General features: G+C 43.6%; 1 protein-coding gene across 2 annotated transcripts in view; it reads left to right on the forward strand.

Moving 5' to 3' along the window:
• CABLES1 (Cdk5 and Abl enzyme substrate 1) overlaps nucleotides 1-12229 on the forward strand; it is a 176708-nt gene that overhangs the window by 130897 nt on the left and 33582 nt on the right. The window lies entirely within an intron of this gene.

Raw genomic sequence — 12229 nt, forward strand, 5'->3', positions numbered from 1 at the left:
GATTGCTATGTTTTATTGTTCTGAACACATTCCACTATGCAATGAATACAAATTTGCAACTGGAATATTTCATTCAGAGATATCTATGATGTGGTATTTTAGTGTTCCCTTTATTTTTTTGAGCAGTGTATAATTTTTTAATGGATGGGTACAAGCAGGGGCACATCTGAATACTGTTTTAATCTATTCAGACATAACCCCTTAACAGAATATTCATTGTGGAGCTTTAAAGCAATGTGGCTGCTCCCTTAATAGTTGTAATCTGTCATGATTGCAGAAATCCTGTTTACCATAGTATTGGATGATTCCATCGTAGCCATTATAACTGATGAGTGAGCATGGTGTGTTATCGGAATCGGCATCATTACAGGTTAGTTGTGTAACATCACCCACAAAACAGAAGTGCTTGGCTAGTCATAAAAAGCTGTTGATGTGTTAACAGACAACACTTAATCTGCCAGATGCTTCTGGATGTGCAAGGCTTGGTTACACAAGAGCAGCACAGTGCTGACAGTTAATTCTGTGATACAGGGAAACAGGTTGTTGTTTTTGGGCTCAGCCTCCACTTATCTGCTCGGCCTATTGTCCATGCTTGCCTCTAATTCCCATGCAGTCCTGAGCACACTCCTCCACTTCGCTCTGAGGCCACTCCACCTCTTGGCAGGTGTTGAGCGCAGATAGCAGCTCCAGCTCACATTGAGACAGTCTGGATTGCAGCAGACTTCCTCCGATTAGACAGTTGCTAAGTGACGCGAGAGTTAGAAGTGCCCACTTAACACTGTTTTTCACTTTTATTACTTTAGGGCTATCGGGGAAATGCTTTTTTCCTTCTTAAAGTACATGTTTCTTGTTTACAATAATTAAATGGGGAACATCGTCTCCAAATGTCTTACATATGCCAAAGCTTAGAGCCACGAACTGCTGCTGCCACACATAGAAGTCTCCAAATGTCTTACATATGCCAAAGCTTAGAGCCACGTACTGCTGCTGCCACACATAGAAGTCTCCAAATGTCTTACATATGCCAAAGCTTAGAGCCACGTACTGCTGCTGCCACACATAGAAGTGCAACATAAGGTCAATACATTTCTCCCGGTCTGTATGACGATGAGGTGACGGCCGGTCACAGTGTGGCATAATACCAGCCGCACGGAGATCAATGTGCCTGGCATATCTCTAGTATCAGGCTATGGATTACCAGGGCCTGCTGCTATGCATAAAGCCACAACTATTGCTGCTCATTCGTACTAAAAAGATTTTGTCTGAATTTTAACAAGCAATACAAAAAATTCAAAGTGCTGCCCCACCGATGCTCCATTGGCCTCCGCGTCACACATTCCGCAGCGATGTTTGCCATACCAGCAGACAATCACTGGTGCCGGTAAGGATAAGATGTGACCAGAGGCCAGTGATTGGCACTGTGCGCTACAGCCAAAGACCAGCACTGGACCACACAAGCATTGAGGTTGGAGCAATGCTACACAAAATGGGGAATATTTGTGTGTTGTTTCTTTTTTGTTTGTTTTTCTTTTACCTTGTGCATTTTCTGCTAGCCTCCAAAGACCTTTACATTTGACATTCATGGTTCTAGTGGTTTCAAACTGGATTTACAGGTTAGTGTAGCAAAAAGACAAAACACTTGAGATGTGTTTATGGAAATATCAGCGCTTTTACAAGGAAATGGTAGATATCAAATTTCTCTAGTAATTTAGTAAGTCACATGTAAGCAGTTGAGACCCTGTCATCAATGTGCTGGTTCTTAGCAATGGTGTTTCCATTTCTACATCATCTACCATATAGGCCACTTGAATTCAACCAGGTGCGAATTCTGGAGATTGTGTTTCCTGGAGATGTTTTACTCTAGAACTCTTCTGACTTGACAACTGACATACTATGAAACACAATACATAGAGACGGATTCATCAAAACACGGTTCCGGTATTTTTTTGTTTGCCGTTGGAGTGGTGTCACTAATACGTATTTACTACCCGTTGTAATATAAATTACCAGCCACCGTATGTCCGAGATCCATGTCCTGACCACCTTCTGACTCTCATAGACTTATATTGAGAAGTGACTTCTGGTCTACACAGTAAACACTGAAGCGGTAACAACCTGCAAAAGATGGCCGGAGTGGCATCGAAAACAGAAGTAAGTATTTCTTTTACCGGCAGGGAGCATGCATTAGTGATACCACTCCAATGGTGAAATAAAAGGAAAGTTAGAGTAGTGCTTTAAGGTGTGAAATTGTTCTGTTCCCACATAACATCTTATATCTCTAGCTGAGGTCCAGACCTAGCCTAGAAAGGTGAAATACATTGCTCTTTAAGGGTATGTGCCAGCAGGTTGACAAACCTGATGATTTATTGTTGTTGTTTCCTAAGCTATTTTGGATGTTTGGGACTGCCGTTTTTTTTTTTTTTAGCAGTTTTCCAGCTGTGTTTTTTATTCTCATTTTCCAGACGCTGGCAGAATGCTCAAAAAGATGCCATTGACTTATATTGTAAAGATTAGAGTATTTTCAGAGTGGAAAACGCCTGAAATGTGGCAAGGTCACTTCTGTTATCTGCTTGGCGTCTTTGGAAACCAGAAGCAATAAAAAGAAGTTCAAAATACAGAATGTATGAAAAGCAAGTCGTTCTTACAAGTACTGTGCTCCGCATAAATGAGTGCACCATCTTTTGTTAAAAACAGCACATCAGGAAAAGAAACAGCCTTGCCAACACCAGGTCAGATCACCCCCATGATAAAGGCACTCACACCTAACCCTTCATGGAGGGGGTGGTTGCCTAATGAATAATGCACACAAATGAGTCTTGCGTTGGACGCCAGTCACACAGATACGTGTGATGCAGTGTCTGGCGTACAGCTTGTTAATGACGCCCACACTATAAGGCCATGTTCACACAGTGCTTTTTTTACTGCGGAACCGCCGCGATTTTGCCGCTGCGGCTCTGCAGCTGTTTTCCATGCAGGGTACAGTACACTGTACCCTATGGAAAACAGGAACCACTGTGCACATGATGCGGGAATTAAGTAAAAAAGCCGCGCTGAATAGCTGCGGTAAAAAAGAAGTACCATGTCACTTCTTTTTGCGGAACTGCAGCGGAACTGCAGCGGTTCTGCACCCATTGACCTCCATTGTGAGGTCAAACCCGCAGTAAAACCCGCAGATGAAAAAAATATCTGCGGGCTTTCTGCGGTTTGTGGTGCAGAACCGCTGCAGTGTGGCTGCCCCCCGTGCCCCAATCCCACCCCCCCATGCTCCGATGCCACCCCCCGTGCTCCGACGCCCCCCCGTGCCCTCATCTCCCCCCCTTATACTTACCCGGCCTCCCGGTGTCCGTCCGTCCGTCCGTCTTCTCCCTGGGCGCCGCCATCTTCCAAAATGGCGGGCGCTTGCGCAGTGCGCCCGCCGAATCTGCCGGGCGGCAGATTCGTTCCAAAGTGCATTTTGATCACTGAGATATAATCTATCTCAGTGATCAAAATAAAAAAAAATAGTAAATGACCCCACCCCCCCCCTTTGTCACCCCCATAGGTAGGGACAATAAAAAAATAAAGAATTTTTTTTTTCCCCACTAAGGTTAGAATAGGGGTAGGGGTAGGGTTAGGGTAAGGGGTAGGGGTAGGGTATTTTCAGCCATTTTAACCCTAAAAAACTTCCTAGAAAACACACAGACTCTGCATAGAAAACTGCATTAAAAAACGCACTGAAAAACGCATCAAAATGCATCAAAAAACGCACCAAAAACGCACCAAAAAAAGGACCTGCATTTTCTGCCAAGAGCTGCGGTTTTTAGTGCAGAAAAAACAGCAGGGAAATCAGGAACGTGTGAACATGGCCTTAGATCAGGCACTATATAAGTGCACCCCACAAGATAGAAGCCCCGGTTCACCCAACCAACACTAAAGGGCCTTGCTGCATCCTTCAAAAAATAGAAACGTGCAATAAAGAATGAAAAATAATCTATACCCCCCTTTGAGAAGCAAGATTTTAATCAATATCTCACTGGACACCAGGACAGCTTGCAACATTTTAACAAAACTAAGTTTCATAGTACATTTTTTTTACTCATAACATGAAAATAAGGTTAATGGTATAAATTTCATTTGAAAATCTTCAGTTTTACTCAGTTGTTTCAAAAATGAATACGCTGCACACGAAGAACTACTACATCTAGTATTTTGTAAGACCTCTATGATTTTTTAGGAAAGCGCCAAGTCTTCTAGGCATAAAATGAAGAAGCTGGCGACATATTTCAACATCTGTCTTTTCCCATTCTTCAAGAGCGACCTCTTTTTGAGCTTGAATGCAGGATGTAGAGTGATGAGCATCTTTTCTCTTCAGAATTCCCCATAGATGTTCTGTTGGATTCAGATCAGGAGACATACTTGGCCACTGAATCACATCGACCCTGTTCTTCAGAAATGCAACAGATGTGTGTTTCAGAACATTATTATGTAAACAAAGCGCACGTCTACCAAGGGCACAGAATGAGGGTGGCCTCTTCTCTTTGACTATAGAGCAATACATACACGTGAATTCATGATGCCATCAATGAAATGTAGCTCCTTGGCACCAGCAGCTCTCATGTAGACCCACATAAGGTCACTGCTACCATCGTGTTTCACTGTACAGTCATGGCCAAAATTTTTGAGAATGACACCAAAATTATATTTCCCCATGATCTGCTGCCCTCTGGTTTTTATTAGTGTTTGTCTGATGTTTATATCACATACAGAAATATAATTGCAATCATATTATGAGTACCAATAGGTTATATTGACAGTTAGAATGAGTTAATGCAACAAGTCAATATTTGCAGTGTTGACCCTTCTTCTTCAAGACCTCTGCAATTCTCCCTGGCATGCTCTCAATCAACTTCTGGACCAAATCCTGACTGATAGCAGTCCATTCTTGCATAATCAATGCATGCATTTTGCCAGAATTTGTTGGTTTTTGTTTGTCCACCCGTCTCTTGATGGTTGACCACAAGTTCTCAATGGGATTAAGATCTGGGGAGTTTCCAGGCCATGGAAACCAAAATCTTTGTTTTGTTCCATGAGCCATTTAGTTATCACCTTTGCTTTATGGCAAGGTGCTCCATCATGCTGGAAAAGGCATTGTTGGGCGCCAATCTGCTCTTGGACGGTTGGGAGCAGTTGCTCTTGGAGGACATTCTGGTACCATTCTTTATTCATGGCTGTGTTTTAGGCAAGACTGTGAGTGAGCCGATTCCCTTGGCTGAGAAGCAACCCCACACATGAATGGTTTCAGGATGCTTTACAGTTGGCATGAGACAAGACTGGTGGTATCGCTCACCTCTTCTTCTCCGAATAAGCTGTTTTCCAGATGTCCCAAACAATCGAAAAGGGGATTCATCAGAGAAAATGACTTTGCCCCAGTCCTCAGCAGTGCACTCCCTGTACCTTTTACAGAATATCAGTCGGTCCCTGATGTTTTTTCTGGAGAGAAGTGGCTTCTTTGCTGCCCTCCTTGAAACCAGGCCTTGCTCAAAGAGTCTCCGCCTCACAGTGCATGCAGAAGCACTCACACCAGCCTGCTGCCATTCCTGAGCAAGCTCGGCACTGCTGGTAGTCCGATCCCGCAGCTGAAACAGTTTTAAGATACGGTCCTGGCGCTTGCTGGTCTTTCTTGGGCGCCCTGGAGCCTTTTTGACAACAATGGGAGCTCTCTCCTTGAAGTTCTTGATGATGCGATAGATTGTTGACTGAGGTGCAATCTTTGTAGCTGCGATACTCTTCCCTGTTAGGCCATTTTTGTGCAGTGCAATGATGGCTGCATGTGTTTCTTTAGAGATAACCATGGTTAACTGAAGAGAAACAATGATACCAAGTACCAGCCTCCTTTTAACCCCTTCATGACCCAGCCTATTTTGACCTTAAAGACCTTGCCGTTTTTGGCAATTCTGACCAGTGTCCCTTTATGAGGTAATAACTCAGGAACGCTTCAACGGATTCTAGCGGTTCTGAGATTGTTTTTTCGTGACATATTGGGCTTCATGTTAGTGGTAAATTTAGGTCAATAAATTCTGTGTTTATTTGTGATAAAAACGGAAATTTGGCGAAAATTTTGAAAATTTCGCAATTTTCACATTTTGAATTTTTATTCTGTTAACCAGAGAGTTATGTGACACAAAATAGTTAATAAATAACATTTCCCACATGTATACTTTACATCAGCACAATTTTGGAAACAACATTTTTTTTTTGCTAGGAAGTTATAAGTGTTAAAATTTGACCAGCGATTTCTCATTTTTACAACGAAATTTACAAAACCATTTTTTTTAGGGACCACCTCACATTTGAAGTCAGTTTGAGGGGTCTATATAGCTGAAAATACCCAAAAGTGACACCATTCTAAAAATTGCACCCCTCAAGGTGCACAAAACCACATTCAAGAAGTTTATTAACCCTTCAGGTGCTTCACAGCAGCAGAAGCAACATGGAAGGAAAAAATGAACATTTAACTTTTCAGTCACAAAAATGATCTTTCAGCAACAATTTTTTTATTTTCCCAATGGTAAAAGGAGAAACTGAACCACGAAAGTTGTTGTCCAATTTGTCCTGAGTACGCCGATACCTCATATGTGGGGGTAAACCACTGTTTGGGCGCACGGCAGGGCTTGGAAGGGAAGGAGCGCCATTTGATTTTTTGAATGAAAAATTGGCTGCACTCTTTAGCGGACACCATGTCACATTTGGAGAGCCCCCGTGTGCCTAAACATTGGAGCTCCCCCACAAGTGACCCCATTTTGGAAACTGGACCCCCCAAGGAACTTATCTAGATGCCTAGTGAGCACTTTAAACCCTCAGGTGCTTCACAAATTGATCCATAAAAATGAAAAAGTACTTTTTTTTCACAACAAATTTCTTTTCGCCTCAATTTTTTCATTTTTACATGGGCAATAGGATAAAATGGATCCTAAAATTTGTTGGGCAATTTCTCCCGAGTACGCCGATACCTCATATGTGGGGGTAAACCACTGTTTGGGCACACGGCAGGGCTCGGAAGGGAAGGCACGCCTTTTGACTTTTTGAATGAAAAATTAGCTCCAACTGTTAGCGGACACAATGTCGCGTTTGGAGAGCCCCTGTGTGCCTATGCATTGGAGCTCCCCCACAAGTGACGCCATTTTGGAAACTAGACCCCCCCAAGGAACTTATCTAGATGCATACTGAGCACTTTAAACCCCCAGGTGCTTCACAGAAGTTTATAACGCAGAGCCATGAAAATAAAAAATAATTTTTCTTTCCTCAAAAATGATTTTTTAGCCTGGAATTTCCTATTTTGCCAACGGTAATAGGAGAAATTGGACCATAAATGTTGTTGTCCAGTTTGTCTTCAGTACGCAGATACCCCATATGTGGGGGTAAACCACTGTTTGGGCGCACGGCAGGGCTCGGAAGGGAAGGCACGCCATTTGGCTTTTTAAATGGAAAATTAGCTCCAATCATTAGCGGACACCATGTCGCGTTTGGAGAGCCCCTGTGTGCCTAAACATTGGAGATCCCCCACAAATGACCCCATTTTGGAAACTAGACCCCAAAGGAACTAATCTAGATGTGTGGTGAGCACTTTGAACCCTCAAGTGCTTCACAGAAGTTTATAACGCAGAGCCATGAAAATAAAAAAAAAAATTTCTTTTCTCAAAAATGATTTTTTAGCCCGCAATTTTTAATTTTCCCAAGGGTAACAGGAGAAATTTGACCCCAATATTTGTTGTCCAGTTTCTCCTGAGTACGGTGATACCCCATATGTGGGGGTAGACTACTGTTTGGGCACATGCCGGGGCTCGGAAGTGAAGTAGTGAAGTTTTGAAATGCAGACTTTGATGGAATGCTCTATGGGCGTCACGTTGCGTTTGCAGAGCCCCTGATGTGGCTAAACAGTAGAAACCCCCCACAAGTGACCCCATTTTGGAAACTAGACCCCCCAAGGAACTTATGTAGATATGTGGTGAGCACTTTCAACCCCCAAGTGCTTCACAGAAGTTTATAACGCAGAGCCGTGAAAATAATAAATACGTTTTCATTCCTCAAAAATAATTTTTTAGCCCAGAATTTTTTATTTTCCCAAGGGTTACAGGAGAAATTGGACCCCAAAAGTTGTTGTCCAGTTTCTCCTGAGTACGCTGATACCCCATGTGTGGGGGTAAACCACTGTTTGGGCACACGTCGGGGCTCAGAAGGGAAGTAGTGACTTTTGAAATGCAGACTTTGATGGAATGGTCTGCGGGCGTCACGTTGCGTTTGCAGAGCCCCTGGTGTGCCTAAACAGTAGAAACCCCCACAAGTGACCCCATTTTGGAAACTAGACCCCCCAAGGAACTTATGTAGATATGTGGTGAGCACTTTCAACCCCCAAGTGCTTCACAGACGTTTACAACGCAGAGCCGTGAAAATAAAAAATCATTTTTCTTTCCTCAAAAATGATGTTTTAGCAAGCAATTTTTTATTTTCTCAAGGGTAACAGGAGAAATTGCACCCCAGTAATTGTTGCGCAGTTTGTCCTGACTATGCTGGTACCCCATATGTGGGGGTAAACCACTGTTTGGGTGCACGTCGGGGCTCGGAAGTGAGGGAGCACCATTTGACTTTTTGAATAAAAGATTGGCTGGAATCAATGGTGGTGCCATGTTGCGTTTGGAGACCCCCTGATGTGCCTAAACAGTGGAAACCCCTCAATTCTACCTCTAACCCTAACCCCCACACCCCTAACCCTAATCCCAACTGTAGCCATAACCCTAATCACAACCCTAACCACAACCCTAATTCCAACCCTAACCCTAAGGCTATGTGCCCACGTTGCAGATTCGTGTGAGATTTTTCAGCATCATTTTTGAAAAATCCGCGGGTAAAAGGCACTGCGTTTTACCTGCGGATTTTACGTGGATTTCCAGTGTTTTTTGTGCGGATTTCACCTGTGGATTCCTATTGAGGAACAGGTGTAAAACGCTGCGGAATCCGCACAAAGAATTGACATGCTGCGGAAAATACAACGCAGCGTTTCCGCGCGGTATTTTCCGCACCATGGGCACAGCGGATTTGGTTTTCCATAGGTTTACATGGTACTGTAAACCTGATGGAACACTGCTGCGAATCCGCAGCGACCAATCCGCTGCGGATCCGCAGCCAAATCCGCACCGTGTGCACATAGCCTAATTCTAAAGGTATGTGCACACACTGCGGAAAACGCTGCGGATCCGCAGCAGTTTCCCATGAGTTTACATTTCAATTTAACCTATGGGAAACAAAAATCGCTGTACACATGCTGCGGAAAAACTGCACGGAAACGCAGCGGTTTACATTCCGCAGCATGTCGCTTCTTTCTGCGGATTCCGCAGCAGTTTTACAACTGCTCCAATAGAAAATCGCAGTTGTAAAACCGCAGTGAAATGCGCAGAAAAACCGTGGTAAATACGCGATAAATCCACAGCGGTTTAGCACTGCGGATTTATCAAATTCGCTGCAGAAAAATCCGCAGAGGACCAGAATACGTGTGCACATACCGTACCCTAACCCTAACCCTACCCCTAACCCTAGTTCTAACTCCAACCTTAGTGGGGGAAAAAAAAAAATTCTTTATTTTATTATTGTCCCTACCTATGGGGGACAAAGGGGGGGGGGTAATTTACTGTTTTTTTACTTTGATCACTGTGATAGGTTTTATCACAGTGATCAAACTTCACATTGGAACGAATCTGCCGGCCCAGGAACATGGCGGCGCCCAGGAAAGAAGACGGACGGACCCCGGGAGGCTAGGTAAGTATAAGGGGGGGGGGAGATCAGGGCATGGGGGGTGGATCGGTGTGCGGGCGGGTGGATCGGTGTGCGGGGGGGTGGATCGGTGTGCAGGGGGGTGGATCGGTGTGCAGGGGGGTGGATCGGTGTGCGGGCGGGTGGATCGGTGTGCGGGCGGGTGGATCGGTGTGCAGGGGGGGTGGATCGGTGTGCAGGGGGGTGGATCGGTGTGCAGGGGGGGTGGATCGGTGTGCAGGGGGTGTGGATTGGAGCACGGGGGTGGGATTGGAGCACAGGGGCGCAGACAGGGGGACAAGGGAGCGGAGCACAGGACAGAGGGGAGCGGACCACAGATCGGAGGGCTGGGGGGGGAGATCGGTGGGGTGGGGGTGGGGGGCACAAAAGTGTTTCCAGCCATGGCCGATGAGATTGCAGCATCGGCCATGGCTGGATTGTAATATTTCACCAGTTTTTTAGGTGAAATATTACAAATCGCTCTGATTGGCAGTTTCACTTTCAACAGCCAATCAGAGCGATCGTAGCCACGGGGGGGTGAAGCCACCCCCCCTGGGCTAAACTACCACTCCCCCTGTCCCTGCAGATCGGGTGAAATGGGAGTTAACCCTTTCACCGGATCTGCAGGGACGCGATCATTCTGTGACACAGCATATGCGTCACAGGTTGGATTGGCACCGACTTTCATGACGCATACGCTGTGTCACAGGTCGGGAAGGGGTTAAAGTGTCCAGTGATGTCATTCTTGCTTAATCATGACTGATTGCCAGCCCTGTCCTCATCAACACCCACACCTGTGTTAATGGATCAATCACTAAAACGATGTTAGCTGCTCCTTTTAAGGCAGGACTGCAATGATGTTGAAATGTGTTTTGGGGGTTAAAGTTCATTTTCTGGGCAAATATTGACTTTGCAAGTACAGTAATTGCTGTTAAGCTGATCACTCTGACATTCAGGAGTATATGCAAATTGCCATTAGAAAAAATGAAGCAGTAGACTTTGGAAAAATTAATATTTCTCTCATTCTCAAAATTTTTGTCCATGACTGTAGGCAGCATGCATATAGAAAAATGAATTTTTTCAGGCGTATTGAGGAGCAGAAATAAATGACGTTGGTACCCTGGTAGAAGTGTAATGCATGTTACATGAGGAAATGATGATTTATTTTATGTTATTAACTTATATTTCTCTAGTATTTGACCACAAATATACATGAAATGTGGAATTTTGTCTTTCCACTTCAGTAGCCAACGTGATATCTTGTCAGGACTGTGCTCCACCAACATCTTAGCCACTGCAAAACTTGGAGACCATGTATTGCTATATGGTTGACTGTCATATAATAAGGTAAATTTCATTATGCATTGTTCTACTAAGATAATATTTTAAAGGTGGCGGTCAAGTGATGCCTGATTTGTATTTTAAGTAGTTCAATATTTGGTATGTCCACCGTGACTGTAGCCAAGACTGTAGAGCACTCCGTAATTTTCCGTTTTGGACTCTTGAACTCTGCTTTACCCATTTGACCTTTTCTTTCAATGTATTACCTGAACAGCCAGGGCATTGAGCCAAAATTGGTTTGTTTTCTTCCGCTATGACACAAAACAACGATGTTACAAACTTTGTGAAGTTGTTGAACTCGGTCATTTACTCTTATCAGGACAAGAGCTAAATATAGTGTGTACACACAAATATATCCAGTGTAATTATATCTAGGAAATATGCAATTTGTGTCTTGTTTTCCTGTGTACTATCTCCAGGGAAATGTAGAGTGATAAGTTCTCAATGATAAGGAGACCATTTGCTATCTTGGCTGCATTTGGAGAATAGAAAATTCTGTGTTTGAAAAACATTGCTGATTTGTTTTCAGAATTCTAGTGATGGACCCATATAATGCAAAGTCAGCATGTTGGACATGTTGATTTTTTTTTCTTTAACATATAAAGGGTTTCTATAACCGTTAGTAAATAGGCAAATAACTGAAAAAGAAAAGCTGCCATACACCCCTTTTACTTTACTTCCACACTGCAGTGATGTAATTGTGATGTACTTGGAAAAAAGAACAATTTCTATACTAAGTATTCTACCATTTCTATTTTTAAAGTGATATTCCTATCTTGTGCATTTACAGCATATCCACAGAATTTGCAATGTTCATAGCGTTCTTGGCCATTTTCATCATTCTGATAGGAGTGAACATAAGAGAACCAGGGCAGGAGACAAGCTCTGTTTCCTAAATGCATGCAGTTCCTAGAGTTGGCTCTTTTGTGCATTTTTGGGGACAAAGTGGCCGCTTTGATTAAGGTTTTAATACCTCAATAAGTCTCAATATTTTAGTGCAACATGTAAGTTGCGCAAAATATAGTGACTTTTGGCAATTTCATATCAGTCCTGGCCAGCTATGACAATATGTTGAGTTTTCCTGCAAAGTTAATTTTAATCAATA

The sequence above is a fragment of the Ranitomeya imitator genome, chromosome 6 (genome assembly GCF_032444005.1).
Source record: "Ranitomeya imitator isolate aRanImi1 chromosome 6, aRanImi1.pri, whole genome shotgun sequence".
In the NCBI taxonomy this organism is placed as follows: domain Eukaryota; kingdom Metazoa; phylum Chordata; class Amphibia; order Anura; family Dendrobatidae; genus Ranitomeya; species Ranitomeya imitator.